Raw genomic sequence first — 14,409 nt, 5'->3', positions numbered from 1 at the left:
GACTAACCAGGGTGGGTTGGAGTTCAATGCTGGTGAGGTATCCTTCGCTAACCAGTTCAAGCCTAAACTGCTCAAACTCTTCAAACAGGCTAGGTTGCTCAATTGCTAACATGGAGTTCAACTGACACGGCAGCCTACTCAGAGCATCCGCTACCACATTGGCCTTGCCGGGGTGATAGTGGATTTCCATGTCGTAATCCTTGATTAACTCTATCCATCTGCGCTGTCTCATATTCAGCTCCTTCTGCGTGAAGATATACTTGTGCTCTTGTGATCCGAGTAAACCTCGCATCGATTACCCATGAGGTAATGACGCCAAACTTTCAGTGCTAAAACCACCGCTGCTAGCTCTAAGTCATGGGTTGGATAGTTCTGTTCATGCTGCTTCAGCTGTCTTGAAAGGTAAGATATCACTTTGCCTTCTTGCATCAGCACACATCCAAGACCAATCTTGGAGGCGTCACAGTACACATCAAATGGCTTGGTAATGTCCGGCATAACCAGTATTGGGGCTGTTGTCAGTCTTAACTTGAGCTGTTGAAAACTCTCTTCACACTTGTCGGTCCATTCGAACTTCCGGTCCTTCTTCAACAATTGGGTCATCGGTCTTGCTATGCTCGAGAATCCTTCAACGAATCGGCGGTAATATCCCGCCAATCCGAGAAATGCACGGACCTCGGTCTGAGTGGTTGGGGCTTTCCATTCTTCAACAGTCTTGATCTTTGCGGGGTCAACGGCAATTCCTCCAGCTGACAAGATATGACCCAAGAATCCTACTTCTTTCAACCAGAACTCACACTTGCTGAACTTGGCGTACAACTGATGTTCCCGAAGGGTATCTAGGACCACTTCCAAATGTTGCTCATGTTCTTCCTCGGACTTGGAGTATATGAGGATGTCGTCGATGAAGACAACCACAAACTTGTCCAGGAAGTTCATAAAGATCTTATTCATGAGATTCATGAAGTAAGCAGGGGCATTGGTCAATCCAAAAGACATGACATTGTACTCATACAATCCATATCTGGTGGTAAAGGCAGTTTTGGGAATGTCGGTGGCACGAATCTTCAACTGATGGTATCCTGTCCTCAGATCAATCTTCGAGAATACTCGGGCTCCGGTCAGCTGGTCAAACAGATCTTCTATCTTGGGCAACGGATACTTGTTCTTAATGGTGACATCGTTAAGCTTACGATAGTCCGTAACCAAACGAGTGGCACCGTCCTTTTTATCCACAAACAAAACTGGCGATCTCCAAGGTGACGCACTTGGTTGAATCAGACCTTTGAATAGCATATCATCCAGTTGCTTCTTCAGTTCCACTAACTCTGCCGGGTTCATGCTGTAGGCTCTCTGGGCTATAGGTCCGGTTCCAGGGATTAACTCGATGATAAACTCGATATCCCGATCTGGGGGCATACCGGGTAGATCATCCGGGAACACATCAGGATATCGACAAACGACCCTGATCTGATCCAAGGTGGGTTTGACTAGGCTTTGGTTACAAGTGAACTTTCGAGGCATCTTTTCAGATATGTGTTCGACTACTATTCCGGTGCTACTAGTCATGGTGATGGCCTTCTTGGCACAATCAATCAGTCCATGATGTTTCGTCATCCAGTCCATTCCCAGGACTACTTCCAAACCTTTGGCTCCCAGAACAATCAAATTTGCATAGAATTCTATTTCATGTATTCTGATGGGCACATCTTTGCAAATTTTTCTAGCTTTAGTTGTTGATCCAGGTATTTGAACTATCATGACATGCTTCAAACTGATGGGTTGAATCTTACTAGTGCATGCAAAATCTTCGGTAATGAATGAATGCGATGCTCGTAATCAAACAGCACTCTTGCGGGTATTGAGTTAACAGAGAACATACCCAAGACAACGTCCGGGGGCTTCCCGAGCTTCTTCGCATTCATGTGGTAGAGGCGGCCGTTGCGGTTGTTCGGGTTGTTGGGGGCGAACTTCTTGTTGGTGGTGACACGACGCTGCTGCTGCGCAGGGCCTGAGGTGTTGGCGGCAGTCTTGGCGAGCTTCTTGGGGCACTCATAGGAGAAGTGTCCAGCCACTCCGCACTCGTAGCAGTTGTAGGTGGACTTGTCCTTGGGGGTGATGGGAACAGCGTTGCTCCCAGTCCTTGGAGCAGTGTTGGAGTTATTGTTGGGGGCGCGAGGTGGAGCGCGGTTGAAGTTGTTGTTGTTGTTGTAGTTGTTGTGTCCTCCTGATCTGGGGTTTCCTCCACTCCGGTTCTGATAACCCGGACGTGGATTCTGCATCGGGGGCTTGTTGTTTCTTGGGGCGAACCCTCCACCTGAGTTGGGGCGATACTTGTGGTTGTTGCTGGGCCCACTCTGGTTCATCATACGGCGCTTGCGGTTCTCTTTGGCTTGGTGTATCTTCCCCTCCATCTGAATGGCGGAGTCAACAAGGGCTTCTAAGTCAGCAAAGGGGATATTGATCAGCACCGTCTGCATCTCATCATGCAGTCCATTCAGAAACCTCTCCTTCCTCTTCTCGACGGTGTCCGTCTCATCTGGGGCGTACCTTGACAAAGTGAGGAACTTGTCGCGGTATTCCACCACGGTCATTCTGCCTTGCTTCAGTTCCCTGAACTCATCCCTCATCTTCTTAATCAAACCCGGGGGCACATGATACTTGCTAAACTTGATTTTGAAGTCTTCCCAAGTCATCAGGTTCCCCGCATGTAAGGCGCGGGTACTTGTCCACCAGGCACGTGCAGGTCCAGCCAGATAGTGGGTGGCGAACAACACCTTCTCGTTGTCCTCCACTACGGCAACCTCGAGATTGTTCTCCATAGTCTGGAGCCAATCATCAGCATCGAGGGGTTCCTCTGTCTTGCTGAACATAGGTGGGTTAGTGTTCTGGAAGTTTTTCAGCTTTGACCCTGGGTGTTCGTGGTTTCCGTGGCCTTGATTGCCCTGAGCCAGTTGTTGAAGTGCAGCTAGGTTGGCTTGCCGTTCAGCTCTCTCAACTTCTCTATCAACTAACATCTGTTGCAACATCTGCATCATTGCCTCCTGAGTCATGTTGCGAGTTGGGGGTGCCATCTGAACAGAGATAGGGATCATGAGATAAGAGGGAAATGTCTATGTCTCATTTTGGGATATAATTTCAACTTAAAACTTGATTCATATTAATAATAATAATATTACACACACACAAACATAGTCATGGAGATAGCACATATTACAAGCCAAATGTTCAGGAGGGTTTTAAGAACCCTTTCAACAAACTACGATACATGGGGCGGGTACAAAGGACCGATACATAACACGGGACGCAAGTGCTCAGACGGAACTACTCGCCATCGACGTTGATAGGGTAGACATTGTCTACCCCGGCATCGAGGTGCTCGTGGCCATCCTCGTAAGGGTGGAACTCCAGTCGTCGTCTTCCTCCTCCCTCGTAGTCGTCGTCGTTGCGACGTAGGAGTAGCCGTCCCCCTGGATGTTCTCCCCTTCACCTTCGCCTTCCAGCTCCCGAATCTGCTCGGCTTGGGCAGCGATGGTCGCCTTCGCAGTGGCGATCCTGGTCTTCGGGCGGTTGATGGCGTGATCCTTCTTACGGTTGGCACGGCGGAGTGCTCACTGCGTTCTCCGGCGATCACCTTGATGGTGTCCGCCTGCTGCGCCAACTGGATGTGAGTGTGGTTGGCGTATTCGCGGGAGTTGTCGAGGTCGATGCGGGTCTCGCTCAGCATGAAGTCAAGATGATCAACATGGTGGCGAAGTTGCGGGTGCGACGGCAGGTTCATTGGCACTCCGAGGGAGTTGTGCCTTGCATAGTGCACAAAGCGACTATCCGTGAAGTCCATGAAGTTTTTCCCGCACGCACGTGCGAGTCCTTCCCGAAGTCCCCTTGCGAGACCATCCGCCCGCTTGTTCTCCCCGAAGGAGAATCGGATCCTTGCGCTCATTGGGAGTGTGAACCTTCCACGAAGGTCCACCATGATCACCCACTGAAGTTGACCACCGGGTTGGTCATTCAGCATTCCGCCAAAGACTTCCGGTGGTGGGCGCCCGAGGAACTCTGAGAGGGAGAAGAGGTCCCTCTCGAAGATGATCTCTCCACCGTTCCCCAACTGATAGAACTCAGTCTGGAGAAAGGGCTGTGCGTCCACGACGTGATCCATCTGTAGAGAGATGAGATGATTAAGTTAGATAAGTGCAAGTGTTCCAAATTTTAATTCACTTAGAAGAGGGGCAGGAATTTAAAGTTTGTAAAAGACTCTTCAAGGTAAGAAGGTGAATAAGGTTTTCATAACTAGTCAAATCATGAAATTTGAAACTAAGTTTTTGAGCGTCCATTCTAACTAGGGTCTCCTAAGGTCAAACAATGGCTCTGATACCAACTTGTGAACACCCGGATTTTTAAGTCCAGATGCCTATTATGCCATACATCGCAATCCCAGGAATAATGTTTTTGCGAGACATAATAGTAAGTAGCATAGAGTCATCATTTATTACAACACATATTGTCTTACAACCATAGATCACATGATCCAATATTACACGAATATATTGTTCAACATCACAAATAGTAGCGGAAGCGAAGTAGTAGTGGACGATCTATTCCACAGCAACGCTTGACGTTAGAAGACGATCCTAGTTATCGTAGACGTCCTGTTGTCCGTCATCCTGATACTGGTGCTCTCCTTCATAGTCTGGCGTTGGAATAGCCAGGGCAAAGCCATGAGTACTTTTAAAGTACTCGCAAACTAACTCTAAGATAAATAACTCAATAAGTGTAAGGGGATACTAAGCTCTAGGTTTATTTGCATAAAGCCAAGTTTTAGTTTCATAAATCTTTGGTAAAAGCCTATATCATGTGCTAGACTAACTCAAGTGGGAACATTAGTGTCATTCCCACAACTCATTATGGTTCACCAAAATGTCACCTTTCAATCCACCATTCATTTCTAGACTCAAAACATTTTAATGATAACGGAGGTAGTATGGCCTTTCCAATCGTCCGTAACCGTGGACACGGCTATTCGAATAGGTTTAACACTCTGCAGAGGTTGTACTCTTGTGCCACAACTTTTGATTTCATCCGTCGAGGATAACCCCGAATCATCGTAACACAGTACGCGGATCATCAATCGAAACCTTTCACTTATCTATGCTAGTATGAGCACCTCTCCCCATGAGCTTGGCCTCCCGGTGGAAACCGCGGTTAACCCGGGAACTGCACAGGGCTTGGGCCGTACATTCACCTCGTTTCAACATCAGTCCACACTTAACAGAGGCAGCCTCAGCGTAACCCCTATGATGTTTGTTTAGAGGGAACCCATACTAAAATACACAAGTTTCTAGTTAAGCCCTACCCATAATCAGGTATTGTGGGGGTACTCGTATAATTGGAAGGGTATCGCATTCAAACTCAATCATCTATTTTATCAAAAATCACCATCTCCTCAAGGTCATATTCACCTTCAAAATCTTTCACCTCCGTTCATTTCACAAATGTTCCCATCTAGAGTAGTCAATTTTAATTCTTAGCAATAGCAACTAGTCATGAGGGGGTGCTATCTAGCTTTATTTGCTTAGGCTAACTTTGATGCTCTTGTTCTATTCCCGACAAGTGAATCATAAATCAAAAAGTACTTTGAAATAAATAAGCAAAAGAAAATGTAAGTAAAAACATGGGATAGGTAATACATAAAAGTAAAGTGTGAAGATGCCTTTGCTCTTGTAGAGCTAAGCACTTGTTTTCAGCAAGGGTTAGCTTGCCTTGAGCTGGGTAGTTATCGAAGTTCTCTTCTTCTTCCTGAGAGTAGCCCTCCTCCTCTTGGTATTCCTCGTTACTAGCGTCTATATACGAATACGAGGTATAAATACTAAACCAAGCTCACATACTAAACTAGAGGCACTCAAAATAGTTCACACACTAGTCCTATCATCAATCAAACATGGCATGGTGGATTATTTGATTTGTCTTTAATTGAAAGAGAAATAATTTACTCTCATTATTCCTATTTCTTAAATTTGGTGGGTAGGTCTTTAAAAGAAATCATTTCTTTTCATTTCCTCTTATTAAGATTTAATCTCTCCATATAATAATAAGGTATGAAATATAGGTTGACCCAAAGTCAACCTTTCATATCTATTATATGTGAGTTCAATTTGATTGAAGTGCTACACTTCACATAGTTCTAAAACTTAACATTTAAATGAATTAAAATCTCTAAGTAGTAATTCTCAAGGGTTCATTAACCTAAGTCATTTCCCCTGGTTATTAGTACTTAGGATCAAAATTTAAATGAGAGGTAACTCTCATATTAGGGTTGAGTTTGAATTCCACTTTAAAAATGCTCTAGAAATGACTACATAGCCATTTTATTTGATCTAGTCCATGATCATACAAACAATAGGGCTATGTTATTGCATAATCAATTAGAGGACATCATTTTTGATTTATTAGAATTGGAATTACTTCAAAAACTATTCTGGTTGAATTTTAAATAAAGTTTGAATGTGCAAAAGTCCCTATCTTGTCCTTTTTGTCAAATTAAATCTACAATGAAGATGGGGATGGGGCCAGTGGCATTGGATAGATAAATTCATGGGCTTTCCAACGGTATAAGGTTTGCTAGATTTGGTTTGGCAGAATTCAAACTATTCAAATTTTACTAAACATTCAGCAGAGCAAAATTTGAATAAAGAATAAACTGGATTTGAATTCCTGGGCTTAGGCGGGAAGAGTTACTGGGCCGAAACGAAATAAAAACCCACTTCGCAGCCCAACACGCATCTGGTGCGCTCGGGCCGCGCTGACAAGGTGGGGGCCACCTGTCGGCGCCTCTTTAAACGCCGAAGCGGTACGCGCGCGTTAGGCCGTAGGATTAGACTAGGATCCGACGGCGTGTGAACGTCATCTTCTCCGACGAGCAGCGGGCTCCCTGGCGGCGAGCCTAGGGGGTCGGAGGGCGTACCAGGCCGGTGCAGGTCTCTGGCAGTAGGCGCGGAGAAGTGGTTGTCGACGAGGAACGGCCTGGTGCAGCAGCGGCGCTCGGGGAGGCTCCAATCGACGAAGAGCTTCCGCGGGCTCCGGCGGTCTTGAGCTCGCGATTCGAGCAGCTCCGGCGAGGTCTGGTGAAATTGATGGGTGGAGGAGACTCAGTGAGGTGAGGGGAGTGGATTGTGTGAAGAGATGAGGTGCTGATCGTCGCTATTTATAGAGGGAGCGAGGTGGCCGGGTGTGCTGTGGAGGAGCATCGACGGCGTGGCCTCTCCGTCGATCGAAGGGGCAAGGCGAGGACGGCATCTTGTAGGCGTCGTCCTGGCGATGCTCAACGGCTAGCTGGCGCAGAGAAAAGGCGACGGGATGGCTCGGGAGCTTGCAGGGTTTGTCACGGGGCGCGCGGCATCATTTGGCCGAGGACGACGGCGACGGTGCAGGGGCAGGCCTGGGCTTGTGTCTAGCGTGTAGAGGGCGGGGAGTAGCCACTCAACGTCGCGGTAGGGATGCAGGGCGAGGAGTAGGCTGCTCGAGCGCTCGACGGACCGGCGTGTCCAGGGCGCGCTCACCGCGTCGACTGGCACGCCCTGGCGCGGTTTGGCCACGCGCGTTCTGGCCAAAGTAGAGCCGTGGCGTTGCAGGGGCTTGTACCATTCGTGTCCTTGTGCAGTGTAGATGCTCCAGGACAAGGGCAAGAGTTGAGATGAGGGCTGGAGGTGGAGATGCCAAAGGTGGCCAGCATGGCCACGGTATGCATTAGACTAGGTTTTCTTTCCCTCTCCTCTCACTTTAATCGATCAAGCAAGGTACTGGGGTGAAGCAGGGGTTGTAAGAGGGTGCAATGATCAAGAATTAAAGGGGTTTAGGGAAGAAACCAGTGTGTAATAGTGTGTGTCTCAATTTGGAAAAGATGCCTGCCACCTGTTCGACATAATGGCCGCAAGAGAATTTTATTTGAATTTCGAAATTCTTTTTGGTGAATCTCATTTATATAAATAATGTGAAGTATTGGTGGTGGTGGCACTCAATTTGGAGTTGTTTTGCAAAATGTCAAAAGTGACATAATCTTCTCTTTATTTCAGCATCCCCTCTTGTCACTTTTATTCTGGTCAACCTAGTCAACTCTAGCCATGATGGTCAACATCAAAGTTGCTCACCTTGACATGGTCTTGGATGACATGGCTTTGGTTGACCAAGTTTAGTTCAAGAATTGAGAAAACCAGGGGGGTAAAGAGGTGAAGAAAATATTTTTGTGACAAGTGGCCATTATCATATGTATGTGAGATTTTTGATTTCTTTGCATTTGATTCTTGGTTCAAGGGTGCAATTGTGTTAGTTTATCACATTGAAGTATTTTAGAAGCAAGGGAGCAAGCAATCTTGGCCTTGGTTGAGGATTTGAAATTTTGCATAAGGTGTATGTGAGTGGGAAATGGGTTTTTCCCATTTTCTCTAATTCCCCTCAATTTAGGGTTTAGTGATCATGCTTAGGATTCACAAGGCAATGTTTAACCATACTAACACTCATCATGGCAATTGCACAAAAGAATATCACTCAAATGCATATATCTATATGTGGCACTATATGCATAGAAAAAGTTTTTGTTAATTGCAAATTTTGGGTTTGGGGAATTTCTCTTTCTTGTTTATTATTGTTGAAACTTGGGATGTTACAGTTCCCTTGTGTTGTCTATGTGGGTTAGGTATCTTTCTATGGAAATGCATCAAAAGTGAGATCTCATATAGCCCATGAGAGGATGACGTCAAGTGGTGATCGTCATCAAGGTTGAGTTGGGCAAGTTCAAGTTGAGCATCTCAAGAGGATCATATGATTGAAGCTTGCCATCCGTTTGGTGATAATGGACATGTGAAGATGTGCATCAATGGAGCTTTCCCATCATGGTGTATGGAGAAGCATTTGTGAGTCTTCACGAAGCAACAATGATCAAGTGATGCATTCCGGCTTGAGTGGAGCTTGAAGAGTTATCATCAAGATCAAGCGGGATGCGCAAGGCAAAGGTATGGCCTTGCTAGGTTTTCCTTTTACCGGTCTCAAGGTGGTTGTTGGGAGACCGGATTATAGGATACATAGCCGCACTATCAAGAGGGGCTTTCGGTTGGGTAACTTGATCACATCTTCTTAGGGAGCTCAATACTTTGCATACTTTGCATATACCTATTGCTTCTTGGTGTTTCTCTGTGAAAGGTTCTTGAGCTTGTTGCTAGCTTTACAACAAGCCCAAGTTCATCGAAAACGGAATCCGCATGCATCTTCTATTGCGTTTTCGAGTTTGGACGTCTTCACCGTTTCTTGACGGTTGGAGACTCCCTCTCTAAAAACATCTAAAAATATCCTGTGAGGAGTCTCCATATTTGGTTTCTATTCGTCGTTATCTTTCCAACAAAATTGGTTTCATGTCAATCGGGGTCCGGACACAAAAGTTATCACAGTTTTTGTATAACATGTTTTCCTGCTGGCCCGGTTTCTCGCCCGGCGTGACCGGCCGTCCCACCGGATGGCCCGATTCAAACCGGCCCCTGGACTGGTGCCAACCGGGGCCATGTACTGTAAGACACAGAAGTGTCCCGGTCATGGCCCGGACACAGGCCCAGTTTTGGCCGGCTGGGTCCGGCCTGTGGCCCGGGCTGACCGGCACCTGGACCGGACGGTCCGGCCCCAGGCCCGGTTGACCAGCCTCCTCGACTGTGGTGAGCTGAAACTCACCTAACGGTTATATTTCTCCCTAGACTATAAATAGGCCTTCTTCCATCTTAGGCTGGACAAGTTCTTCCACTCTCTCTCCTCCATTGTTGACTTTGAAGAACTTGCCCTATCTCTTGATTCCCCCCATGATTCTTGCTCATTCTTGAGGGATCTAAGAGAGGAGATCTAGATCTACAATCCCCACCAATCCATCTCTCCTCTAAGTGAGGGGAACTCTTTAGATCTAGATCTTGGAGTCATTTTTTGATTTCCTCTTTGTTCTTCCTCTCTAATCTCATCCTAGCATTTGTTGCTTTGGTGGGATTTGAGTGTGAAGGATTTGAACACCTCTAGTGTTCTTGCTTTGCATCATTGCATAGTGTTGAGCTCTCCACCACGATTAGTTCGAGTGAGAGACCGCAAGCTTGTTACTCTTGGAGGGAGACCTCCTAGTTGGCTTGGCGGTTGGTGCTCCGGTGATCTCTTCAAGGAAGATTGTGAAGAGGCCCAGGCTTCTCCTTCGTGGAGCTTGTGAAGTGGTTGTGGAGTTTGCCATCTCCGGAGTGGAGGAATAACCATAAGGAAAGGGTCATTATCCTTCGTGGGTGTGGCTCGGAGAATAGGGTGAGCCTTCATGGCGTTGGGGAATCCTTCGTGGGACCTCCACTTCTCCAAACGTGACGTACCTTCTTGCAAAGGAAGGGAACACGGGAATACATCCTCGTCTCCGCGTGCCTCGGTTATTTCTATACCCGAGCTTACTTTCCTTGTGATAGCCATCATGCTTGAAGTACATATATCTTGCTATCACTTGTGCTTCATATATCTTGTGCCTATCTTTCTTAGCTCTAGTTGTTATTGTTGCACTTAGTTGATCCTAGCATATTTAGGAGTTGTGCTTGTAAACTAAACGTTAGTTTAATTCCGTATTCTTACAAGCCAAATCCGCAAGAGTTTTTAAACGTCTATTCGCCCCCCTCTAGGCGACATCTCGTCCTTCCAAAAAGTAATATCTCTTGGGTCTTCCTTAACATAGGAACCATTGAACCTCCCAAGGTATTCATTTTGATTGAGCTTGTTCATAAGTACAAGCTCGGTCATGGTGCTTAACCTGAAACCGGTAAGCAAACTTTAGCAAAGCAAAAGTAAATAAATAACTAGAGAAAAGACCAGTAGTGCTTAGCTCCCCGGAAACGGAGCCAGAAAATAGCTTGATAACTACAAGTGCACAGGTAGGTGTAGCTTATTTCGAAATAAGGGTATCGATCCCATGGAGAGTCTACCGACTATGGTTAATTTTGTGTTCCTTGTTACAACTTACTTAAGGATGCACAAGGAGGCACTTAATTCCATGTAAAGGTGAAAAAGGTTTGATTGAGTGTTGATACGTCTCCAACGTATCTATAATTTCCGATGTTCCATGCTTGTTTTATGACAATACCAACATGTTTTGTTCACACTTTATATCATTTTCATGCATTTTCCGGAACTAACCTATTAACAAGATGCCACAGTGCCAGTTCCTGTTTTCTGCTGTTTTTGGTTCCAGAAAGGCTGTTCGGGCAATATTCTCGGAATTGGACGAAATCAACGCCAAACCTCCTATTTTTCCCGGAAGCGTCCAGAACACCGAAGAAGAGTCGGAGAGGGGCCAGGGGGCCACCACACCACATGGCGGCGCGGGCCAGGCCTAGGCCGCGCCGGCCTAGGGTGTGGCGCCCCCAGGTGCCCCCCTGCGCCGCCTCTTCGCCTATAAAAGCCCTTTCGACCTAAAAACGCAGTACCAATTGACGAAACTCCAGAAAGACTCCAGGGGCGCCGCCACCGTCGCGAAACGCCAATTCGGGGTACAGCCCTCTCGGTTCCGGCACCCTGCCGGACGGGGAATTGCCCCCGGAGCCATCTCCACCGCCGTCTTCACCGCCATCTTCACCGCCATCGCTGCTTCCATGATGAGGAGGGAGTAATCCACCTCCGAGGCTGAGGGCTCCGTTGTAGCTATGTGGTTCATCTCTCTCCCATGTACCTCAATACAATAATCTCATGAGCTGCTTTACATGATTGAGATTCATATGAGTTTGTATCACAATTTATCTATGTGCTACTCTAGCAAAGTTATTAAAGTAGTTCTATTCCTCCTGCACGTGTGTAAAGGTGACAGTGTGTGCACCGTGTTAGTACTTGGTTTATGCTATGATCATGATCTCTTGTAGATTGCGAAGTTAACTATTGCTATGATAATATTGATGTGATCTATTCCTCCTACATATGCATGAAGGTGACAGTGTGCATGCTATGTTAGTACTTGGTTTAGTCTGTTGATCTATCTTACACTATAAGGTTACTTAAATATGAGCATTATTGTGGAGCTTGTTAACTCCGGCATTGAGGGTTCGTGTAATCCTACGCAATGTGTTCATCATCCAACAAAAGTGTAGAGTATGCATTTATCTATTCTGTTATGTGATCAATGTTGAGAGTGTCCACTAGTGAAAGTGTAATCCCTAGGCCTTGTTCCTAAATACTGCTGCGTTACTACTGCTTGTTTACTGTTTTACTGCGTTACTACTGCTGCACTACTACCAACATCAACTACACGCCAGCAAGCTATTTTTACGGCACCGTTGCTACTGCTCATATATATTCATACCACCTGTATTTCACTATCTCTTCGCCGAACTAGTGCACCTATTAGGTGTGTTGGGGACACAAGAGACTTCTTGCTTTGTGGTTGCAGGGTTGCATGAGAGGGATATCTTTGACCTCTTCCTCCCTGAGTTCGATAAACCTTGGGTGATCCACTTAAGGGAAAACTTGCTGTTGTTCTACAAACCTCTGCTCTTGGAGGCCCAACACTGTCTACAGGAAAAGGAGGGGGAAGTAGACATCAAGCACTTTTTAAAGGCGCCGTTCTTGGGGGAGGAAAGGTAAAAGGCACTCATACTTCGGTTCCAGGTAAAGTACTTTTCTGGCGCCATTGTGTTTGTGCTCGAAGCTATTTCCTTTAGATCCTGCAATTGCATCTTTTTGTTTCTTGTTTACACTAGTTAGGCATAATGGAAAACAACAAAAAAATTGGTGAGCTTTTTAATCTTTTTCCTGATTTAGAATTGTTTGATGCAAAAATTAAAAAACCTATGGAACCTTATTTGCATGCTAGTAGCGATGTTATTAGTATGAATGCAATTACTGCTAATACTATGGATAAGTCTAAGCTTGGGGAAGCTAGTTTATATAAGAATAATCTTTTTTGCTCCTCAGCTTTGGAAGAAATATTTTCCTCTGATAATGCTTTATCTCCCATATGCGATAACTCTAATGATGTTTCTGATATTTTAAATCCACCTGCTGAAAGTATTCCGTATAAAATACCTATGAAAATTATCGAATGTGTTATGGACAACCACTATAAAGGGGATGGAACTGTCCATCCTAGAGATCATTTACTGTTTTTGCACGAATTATGCGGGTTATTCAAGTGTGCAGGTATCTCTATGGATGAAGTGAGGAAGAAGATATTCTCTGTTTCGCTGTCTGGTAAAGCGGCGCATTGGTATAAATTGTTGGAGAATAGACATTCTCTTGGTTGGGAGGAAATTGCATCTCTCTTTTATTCTAAATTTTATCCTCCTCATGAAGTGCATATTGATAGGAATTATATTTATAACTTTTATCCTCGTGATGGAGAGAGTATTTCTCAAGCGTGGGGGAGACTGAAGTCACTAATGCTCAAATGTCCCATTCATGAGCTCCCCCGTAATGTTATTGTTAACAATTTTTATGCGAGGCTTTCAGGACAACACAAGGACTATCTGGACGCGTGTTCGGAGGGATCTTTCACAAGCAAGGAGGTTGAAGCTAGGTGGGATCTTCTTGATCGGATTGAGGACAACGCTGAAGGATGGGAGAACGACAAAGGTAAAGAGTCAGGTATAAATTATGATTATGAATGCATTGAAGCTTTTATGGATACCGATAAATTTCGAAATATGAGTGCTACTTATGGTCTTGACTCTCAAGTTGCTGCAAATCTTTATAAAGCCTTTGCTTCTCATTTTGAATTGCCTAAAAATAATTTTGATAAGTATCATGAACCTTTTAAAGAGGCTTGCATGAAGAATGAAATTGTTGTTAATTATTGCAATAAGCATGCTCAAACTCCTAAAAATGCTATTTCTTATAAGCATGTTAATTTTTGTGGAATGCATAGGCCTTGCGGAATTAATCAAGTCAAAGATGAATATTGCATCCATCATATTAATGAAAAAACTAGAAAGTGGTTTAGGGCTCTAGATGATCTTGGTAAAAAAGTTTGCGCCCTCTATCCTTTTATTTGTGAAGTTTGCCATGAAGTGGGTCATTTTAATTTTCAATGCTCCTCCAATGATAATTTGAACCCAATGAGTGCTGCAAATTTGTATTGTGATGATGAAATTACTCCTAATCAGCATGATGAACTTTGGGGTGTGAAGAACTGTCGAGAAAAATCTCTTTGTTACATATGAGTGATCTTGATATTGATGATGTCCTACATGGGTGTTTTTCTTATTGCATTGATAATAGCCATACAAATACTTACATACAAAATATTTTAGAAGATGACACCTTGCCAAAATATGATAGGACCGCTGTGTGTTTTCAACTAATTAATGAAAAGGAGGGATCCTCCCAAGTTTCTTCTATTGTTTCTGAAAGTAAATCAGGTTATGCGGACAAGCC

The sequence above is a fragment of the Lolium perenne genome, chromosome 3 (assembly GCF_019359855.2).
Source record: "Lolium perenne isolate Kyuss_39 chromosome 3, Kyuss_2.0, whole genome shotgun sequence".
Classification (NCBI taxonomy): Eukaryota; Viridiplantae; Streptophyta; class Magnoliopsida; order Poales; family Poaceae; genus Lolium; species Lolium perenne.
Note: the sequence above shows the minus strand (reverse complement) of the source record.